The sequence below is a fragment of the Muscardinus avellanarius genome, assembly GCF_963383645.1.
Source record: "Muscardinus avellanarius genome assembly, chromosome: 12".
Lineage (NCBI taxonomy): Eukaryota > Metazoa > Chordata > Mammalia > Rodentia > Gliridae > Muscardinus > Muscardinus avellanarius.
In genome coordinates, this window is record NC_137798.1 from 26,849,327 (window position 1) to 26,858,447 (window position 9,121).

A 9,121-nucleotide genomic window follows, 5' to 3' on the forward strand; every position below is an offset into this window, starting at 1 on the left:
AGCAAACTAGGAAGACCCTGATTTATATAAAAAAAAAGTTTTTTCCGGGCGTTGTGGTACAGGCTTGTAATCCCCACACTTGGGAGGCAGAGACAGGAGGATCCGCTGGTTCAAAGTCAGTCTCCCTCACTTAAGAGACCCTGTTTCCAAATAAAAATATAAAATAGGTCTGGGAGTGTAACCCGGAGGTAGAAGGGTTTCCAGGAACCCCAGTACTGCCAAAAAATAAAAAAAAATAAAATAAGAAAAGAAACTCCATCTATAGTTTAATGGGGCCTGTATTTGCTCTGCCCTTGACTTCCCCTTTCCTTCAGGTGCTCTAGAAATGTGGCTGTCTAAGAGCATTCTAGGATGATTGCTTCCTGCTGATACCGTCCTCCTATCCAGGACACTGTAGTTTTGGAGCAGCCCAGTTTGTCCTGACATAGGACATTTTCCCCAGGGGATGAGCTACCACTATGCTGTCACCAGCCTGCTGGGGGCAGCCCTTGCCTTCATCTGTCTTGGTAAGGATGTGCACAAGCTCAAGCTTGGGCTTTTCTCAGCACTAAGTCCTGGGGAGAGAGATTATGGTTCTCTGAGGAGGTTGAGAAAGGGAGACAAAGGACAATGGAATCAGAGCTCTGGGTCCTAAGCCACTTCCTTCTAATACACTCGTGTTCCAGATAAACGATCAACCTATGTCTGTCCTCTTTCTTGCAGAAACCAGCATGGCACAGAAGGTAGTTCAAGCTCAGACTGCAATTTCTGTGGTGGAGAAGGAAGTGATGACCTTGGGCTGTGTGTATGAAACCAGCGATCCTTCTTACTCCTTATTCTGGTACAAACAACCACCAAGTGGAGAAATGATTCTCCTCATCCGACAGGACTCTTACAGTGCACAAAATGCAACAGAGGGTTGGTATTCTCTGAGCTTCCTGAAGTCGTCCAGATCCATCAGCCTCACCATCAGAGCCTCACAGCTCCGGGACTCAGCGGTGTATTTCTGTGCCCTGAGGGAGGCCACAGTGAGAGGGGCACCTGCAGGAACCCCACAGAAATCTCAGCAAGAGACAGAGCCTCTGGGGCGAGTCTCCACCACAGACAGGAGGGAGTAAGGGTGTCACAGCATAGGCAGGGGTTTGGCAAGGAAATCTGGGTTCAGTTCATGTAAAATGTCTAGATATATCACTTATTAGGAGTGTGTGCATTTTCTGTTCTTTAGAGTAGATTGAGATAAAATATGTAGCACATATAAAATATTTTTAAATGCTACTTAACAAAACCTATTAATTTATTTTTGGTTTTATTGAATTGAGAAAAATCTGAAAATCTAAATTATTTTTAAACCAAATGAGTCATTTTTATTGACTAGTTGTTGAATTTTCAGATTCATTCACACACTTGTACATTTGCTAGTGTGCAGAATGCTTATAATAGTGACTATTCTCTAAAATATAATCTGCTTATAATGGTGACTGTTCTCTAAATTAGTGCCATTACTTCATCAAGTAGGATAAGTTATTTGATTTAGACCTTTTCCCACAATCACACTGGCAACTTCTTGAACAGGCAGAATCGATTTGAAATGTTTCTCAAATCACCTCTGACTTCTCTCTTTTTGTGACATGATTATAATATTCATTTTTAATTTTTGGTCCCAGGATTGAACCCAGGGATAGCCCTCTTAGCTATACCTTCAGTCCAATTTATTTTTTATTTTGAAATAGTGTCTCACTAAGTGGCTGAGGCTGGCCTTGAATCTGCTGTCCTCCTGTTTCAGTGCTAGAATTACAGGCAGGTGCTACTGTGACTGGCTATGATTATGAGTTTTAAAAATCACCAAAATATGTTGTTTTCATTTAGAGGCTGCTTGCAGGGGAATATACAAGGTAGAAAATTTTCCACAACTATTGAGTCTCTTGAACACATCTTTTCCTCTTCAAGTTATGGCCAGCTTGAAGATGAGAAGGGGTCAGGGCCAGAATGACAGCTGCCACTCAACACACACATGGCTTTGTCCAGCATCAATTTCCTGTCTAAACATATGTTTTTCTCTCATATGTTACAACCAGCACCTATAGAACAAGATTTTTATTTGTTTGCTTTACACACATTTTTTAAATCTCTGAGTTGTCATCATTTAAAACTTTGATATCACATAAAAATGGGGGTTCTAGCTTATTTGGAAACTCTGATTCTCTGGACATGTAATGACTTCAATGTATACTTATTTTATTTTTACTGTTCACCATTCATTTAAAAATATTAATCTAAATATAAAATGTTATATTAATAGTTACAAGATAAAATGACATTTGCAAGTGAAACAAATCTGAATTATGTCTCATGAAACTATACCAGCTTCCCATAAATTCACATAGTTTTTTCATTAATTTCAAAATTTCCAGTTTGGGAAATGTATGCATTTTTTATTAATTCAAAACACACTTAATTTCTATGATAATCATGAAAGAAACATTGTAAACAAGCAGGCATGTTTTTTGACTGTGAATGTCATTTGTAGTGGACTATTGTGGTATCTAGCATACAGTAATGGGCAGAAGGAAGACTAAAATGCAGTTTTAGAGTTTATTACATAAACAACTTATGTGACCTTAAAGAGGCTGTTAACATCTCTCAGCCTCTGTTCCTGATATGTAAAATGCAGAGGTTTAATTAGGCAGTTGCTGTTTAGTAGTTCCTCCCAAAATTTCACTAGTCTCACAAGAACACATATTCCATCACCTCTTTGAGGTTCCAGCATGTATTATACAGCTCCTGTAATTCAGGAAAGGACAGATAGTTTTATGGAAATTTCCATGTATCTCCATATATTGCATGACAATATAATAGTAATAAAAACAGAATGAAGAAGAGAGGAGAGAAACCTGGGAAGTCACCTTCTGTCAACACATGGAAACTACTGTTCTCTGTGGGTAGGCAGGGGAGGGACAGGTAGAAATGCTGGAAGAAGGAGCAGAGGAAATAGAAAAAGTAAAAGGGAAGGAGGAGGAGGATGGTGAAGGTTGAAGGAGAAAGAAAATGAGGAAAGGAGAAGGGAGGGGAAGAGGGAATAGGTATTAACTCCTAAATAAAATAATTTTCTTTGAATAAGTTATTAGACACATTTTATTTTTTACTGTATGGGCATCAGGAAATGTAAAACACGTTCATTTGGCAATCATGAGGTCACTACACTTTGTCATCTGTCTGGACCTCTATATGACAGTTTTGCTCCTGATGTCCTAGGGAAGGTGGACAGGTATGCGGTCTACTAACAGAGATGCCAGTTGTCCTTTGTTGAGAAAGGCAATCTACTGTCTCTTTAGGAACTAAACACATTGCAGGTGGGTGGGGCTCTTTCAACATCAGAGCCCCATCTGGAGCTGGGTGGCCAAGGCTCAAGCTTACAGATGCTGACCGCAGAATGTATATGGGTGTGGCTGTCCCTGTGTTTAAAAACCAGGCGGATCTGATGCTGTGTCAACTGCCACTGGCCTCAGTATCAAAGAATGAAAGAAATTTATGTGATAAATACAACATTATCCAAAGTAGAGTTGGTGTGCTGACAGTTTATCCAAGATTAAAGGTTTGTCTGTTTGTCCCTGAGTCTCATCTGAGTCAGGCTAAAAGCTTATTACAGGTGGACTGACCTTTTCCCAGGATCCATGATACAGGGAGCTTCTTAGTGGGAGTGGAGACATGAATACATCATAGCCTGAAGGACAGCTGGGGCTATTCCAGGTCCCTGTGATGGTGATTTATAATGACTTGGGTTGCTGTTACCCCCTACTGATCCTTTTCCTGAAATTGATCACCCTTATGCCCCACATCTCAGAATCTCTGATGTTACACATGATGCCTCCACTGCAGAGTTGTTCCACTACCCTGAGCTAGAGGTTGAAGCTAAAGTGAAATAAAGACAAATAACAAGCCAGTAAAGCTACATGCCCCTGTGAGGAGAGCTTAGTGCAAAGCGTGAAGAGAAGGTCCTCTAAGTCCTCTGAGGTCATCGGCGAAAGGCCATGGCCTTCAAGACCCTGCTTGCTGTATCTCTTTATCCTCACATTCCTTGAAGAATACCCTGTTCTCAGTACGCTTTAGGGAGGCATTTGTTCTATTTATCAGCAGAATGCTCTTTTCCCAGGGTTGGTTCCCAGGATTGGACCTAGAGTGCTGGTATTGTTAGTTTTTTAATGATTTAAAACAATTGTACTGATTCTGCTGTCTTCATGTACCCCATGTGTATAAAAGGAATGGGCTCACAAGAAAAGATTATCAATTGTTCATCAAACAGTTGTCCGTGTCTCATTCAGATCTGGATTACCCAAGTCCCAGGGTCCTGGAGACCCCAACAGGCCCCCAATGAGCTGTCCAGCGTCCTGAATCACTTTGGTTATGTTTTCAGGACATAATCCACTCCTGTGGGTTTATTTTTTTTTTAATGAAACAGATATTAGGCATACAGTACCTATGATACAAAGAAGTTCTGAACCTTGCCCCTTATCTCTCTATTTATCAACATGTAGTACTTGTCCTTTGCTAGGCCCAATGCAATCTGTCCACCCCCTACATCCTCTGTGTGACTGGTTGCCATAGGTGTTACTTGCTGATTTGGAGTCAGAAATGATCATTTTTAGGAAAAATTATTATTATTACTATTATTATTATTATTATTATTATTGAAATATGATACAGCTGGAGAGGAGGTAATGCAAATCTCCTGTCCTCATATGCTAGTGCTTTTCTTTTATTGAAGGTTTAATCAAAGAAACATATAAAACAATTAAACACAGGAGCTGGAAGATTGTCATGGGCCAAGATCAGGAAAGACGGCAGGAATGCATTGGAACAAGCTTAGAGGAAGGAAGAGTTAAACATTACTGGTAAATAGAGAAGAACATTACTGGTAAATAAGTCCACACGCGTATCCATCCCACCAGGTCCCTCAGCCAGTGCAGCGTACAATAGCCACGCTGGTCTGAGATGGTAACCTCAGCTGTGCAGGCCAGTGAGGCTCCCAGCAACATCCTTTCCTTTGTTTGCCCTCGTCCCCATCTTATTTCAGACAATGAGATACGGTTCAACAGTGTGGTCCTCTCCTCATCCCGAATGCCGCCTTTGAATATCCTTCTTGATTTCTAACCGAAGCTTCCTTTCCTTTGAAAAATAGTAAAACTGCCCATCAGAGACAGATGTCTTTGGGGGAGGAGACAGGGATCTCTGACTCACAAGTTGAAGAACTGATAGTTCCCAGGATGCATCTCTAACTTATCCCTCTCTGAATTTAAATACTGTTTTACTGCTCACACATGATGATGCAGCATTCCTCTGGTATTGTTTATGCTATTGTTTTCACACTTTACTTTTAGTTCATTTTTATTTTATTTTTTATTCATTTTATTCACATTTTGTTTAAAGTCTCACAATGAAGTTTTATATTTTGCCTTTAAGCAGTTGTTTTTAAAAGATTTTTTCTTTTAGCCCCTTAGTTATGTTCCGACATGATTTGTTTCTGATGAAAAGTTAATCATCATTATTAGTTCTTTTTTTTTTTTTGTGGTACTGGGGCTGAAACTCAAGGGCATTCTATCTCTGAGCTATATTCCCAGCCCTATTTTTTATTTTATTTTATTTTATTTTATTTTATTTTATTTTATTTTATCTTATTTTATTGGTGGTACTGGGGTTCCTGGAAACCCTTCTACCTCTGAGCTACACTCCCAGCCCTATTTTTAATTTAATTTAATTTTTTGGTGGTACTGGGGTTCCTGGAAACCCTTCTACCTCCGGGCTACACTCCCAGACCAATTTTTATATTTTTTCTTTGGAAACAGGGTCTCTTAAACCAGTGAGGCTGGCTTTGAACCAGCACAAGCCTCCTGTCTCCACCTCCCAAGCACGGGGATTACAAACGTGTGCCACCACTCCTGGCATCATTATTAGTTCTGATGCTCTGTATGTTTCCTTGGCTCTTTGTCCTGCATTCCAGCAACTTTTTATATTTTCTCTGTGTTACTAGATTTCAGAAACATTATTACTGCTATGGTATGAATGTAGCTTGTACCCACTAAAATTCATGTGGAGACTTGATCTCCAGGGGGTGTCTCTTAGAAATGAATGGCTTTTCTCTGCCCTGTCCCTAAATTGTAACTGGGTTAGTTCTCTTAAGAATGGTTTAGACTGGATTAGGTCTCTCTGAGTGAGCTGAGCCTCACAGGGCTGGACTAATTACTGGGAGAGTGCGTTGTTATGAAGGAGGCTGGCTTCCTCACTCCTTCTCTTGCCTTGTGACCTCTTCCACAAGTCACTGTCCACCCTCAAATTCGCTGTGTGGTGATGGATCCAGGGAACTTGTCAGATGCCAGCCCCAGGCCTTTTGAACTTCCCACTCACCCATAAGCAAATAAATCTCATTTCTTTATGAATACCTAGCCTCAGGTATTTTGATATAACAACACCAAGTGGACTAAGACAATTACAGTGAACCTTGTAATTAATATCTTTCTCTTTCTTCTCCCTTGTATTGGTGGGTTTATAGTTACATCTCAAAATTTCAGCCCTTATTTCTTTAAATATTTTTCTTCTCTCTTCTTGTGAGGTTTCATTCATACACATATAAGACTATTTGATTTTATACCATAGATCATGGACTCTATTCTCTTTTTCTTCACTTTCATTTTGTTTTGGTTTGAACAATTTCTACAATTTCTTCAACCCACTGAGTTTTGTTCCTGTGGTTTCTAATCTGCTGTAAATTCTATATAATTTATTTTACAGCAATAATTTAATTGTTTTTATCTGTAGAAGTTCCATTTGTAGCTTTTTATATCTTCATTTTTTTCTCTTCTTTAGGCTCCTAGAGCTCTTTGCATTATTCATTATGTTCTTATTATGGATAATATAATATTTATAATAATGATGTACTTTTATAATAATTCTGTCATCTGTGTCACTACTACTGATTTTTCTCCTGAAAAATTCTATTTATTTGTTTCTTTGCATGCTTAATAACTCTGATGACTCTAGACATGTGTATTTCATATTGTTGGATGCTGTATTTCACTACACTGTATAAAGGGCATTATACATTCTTGCCACTGATGTAATTTTCTTATCGGTTTGGTCTTAGAGACTTGCTTTTAATTTTTACTCAAACAACCTCTCTTTTGGAATGCCTTCATCCTACTAGTACTGTTCCACCCTTCTTAGAATTCTGGTGCCTTCCCCTTGTATCATAGAGTTTTTAAAATCCTGGTTCTGAAGACATCTATGCCCACCACTGTGTGAGCTCTGGAAATTATTTTACCCATTGTTTTATTCAGGGAGCATCCTGCACGTGTGTGTAGATGAGCCAAAGATTAAAAATGGATTCAGAAGTCAATCCCTATAGTACTCTCCCTTTATCAGTGAAACAGAAGTTACAGTAATAGGTTTGCATTATATTTTACAAATATATCAGTGTGTAATGCATTGGGAGACACCTGTCCTTTACCACAGATTACTTGAGAAGCACAACATGGCACGAGGCTTCCTCTGCAAGGTGGCATGCTGACTGGGATGACTTGGGTTCAAGAGGGTTAACTCAGGTGGTGGTATGGAGGAGAGGAGAGAAGACCTGACAGACAGAGATCCTTCTTCACCCACAGGATTCACAGGGACATATTCAAGGGAGAGGCCTCATCTATAGTGCTTAAACGTTGTGCCTGGATCAGTGTGGTGGCATGTGCCTGTAATCCCAGTTCTTGGGAAGCTCAGACAAGAAGATGGCAGGTTAGATCTCAGAACCTAGTGAGATCCAGTTTCAAAGCAAAATAGAAAACAAAGAAAAAGGTGGGTAGAACTTGAAAGTAGAATGCCCTTGGGTTGTCTCTATTAACACATACACAACAAAAAATGTGCCTGGGAATATTTGGGAAGCTAGAGATCTCACCTTCATGGAGAAAAAGTTGCAAGTAGTAACTGAATATCGTCTCAAATGCAGTTGAAAATCTATAAAGCAAATGTTTATTTCTTTCTTCACAGAGTTATATGTCATCCACTTTATCTTTCTCTTGAGCTAGTTTACAACCGTTCAACCTTACAGGATACTTCAGTTTCAGTTACGTGTTGTGCACTGTGATCTGATATTACATGAAAAGTCCAGAATAAGCCGTCCATGCATTTCAGCTGTGTGCCCTTCTGAGTAGTGTGACGGAATCTTGCTCCACTGCGCTCCGTGCACCCGGATGGGAGTCGTCCTTTTCTCCAGTGTATCCATGCTGCACACTACTCGCTCCTCAGTCCCTCTTAAAAGTCAGTTCATTCTAGCTTCGTTTTCACCTCTCAGACTTTGCAAGAGTTGGTGCCACAATGCATGATGAGTGTCTAGTTAAGTGGAAAAGGTATTACCTTTGTGGGTAGAAGACATGAATACAAAATGTGTTCCAGTTGATGGCAATGATTGAACCAGAAAGCAGTATGCCTAGTTCATAATCAGACTTCATCATAGGTGTGTATATGTAGGAAAACAAAGTATCTTAGGTTTCAGTAGTATCCTCGGTTTCAGGCATCTGCTGGGGTCTTGAAACACATTCTTTGTCCACCCCAAAGGGAGCCCTATTATTAAAACTAGGTTAGACAAGGTTTGTTGCAATTTTCAGCGCAACCACGAGAGGGCACTGTATTTCTAATGTAGTACACTGCATTCAGGCAGTGGTTACACAAGTCTTTCCTCTTTGTAGTCACAAGACAGACTGCCTTAGAGCAGAAATGGGCTCTTACAAATGAGTTTCTATAAGATCTCTCTGGAGAGCAACCCTATACGACTTGGTCTATCACAAGTGGCAAGAATGTGGCCTTCTACCAACGTGTTCTCTGTCACCTACTCGGTTCTCGTGATCCCCTTAGTTTTCAGTGAGGAATATTCTATCCTAAGCATTCATAATATTTTATTTTCCTCTAAACAGATGCTAACTTTGGCCTTTTCCGTATATAACAAAATCTCTTTTTATTTTTTTAGGGAGGAGCCATGGAGACTCAGTGACCCAGACAGAAGGCCTGGTCACTGTCACAGAGGGGACACCTGTGACCCTGAACTGCACGTACCAGACCACTTCTTCAGCTGCTTTCCTTTTCTGGTATGTCCAATATCTGGATA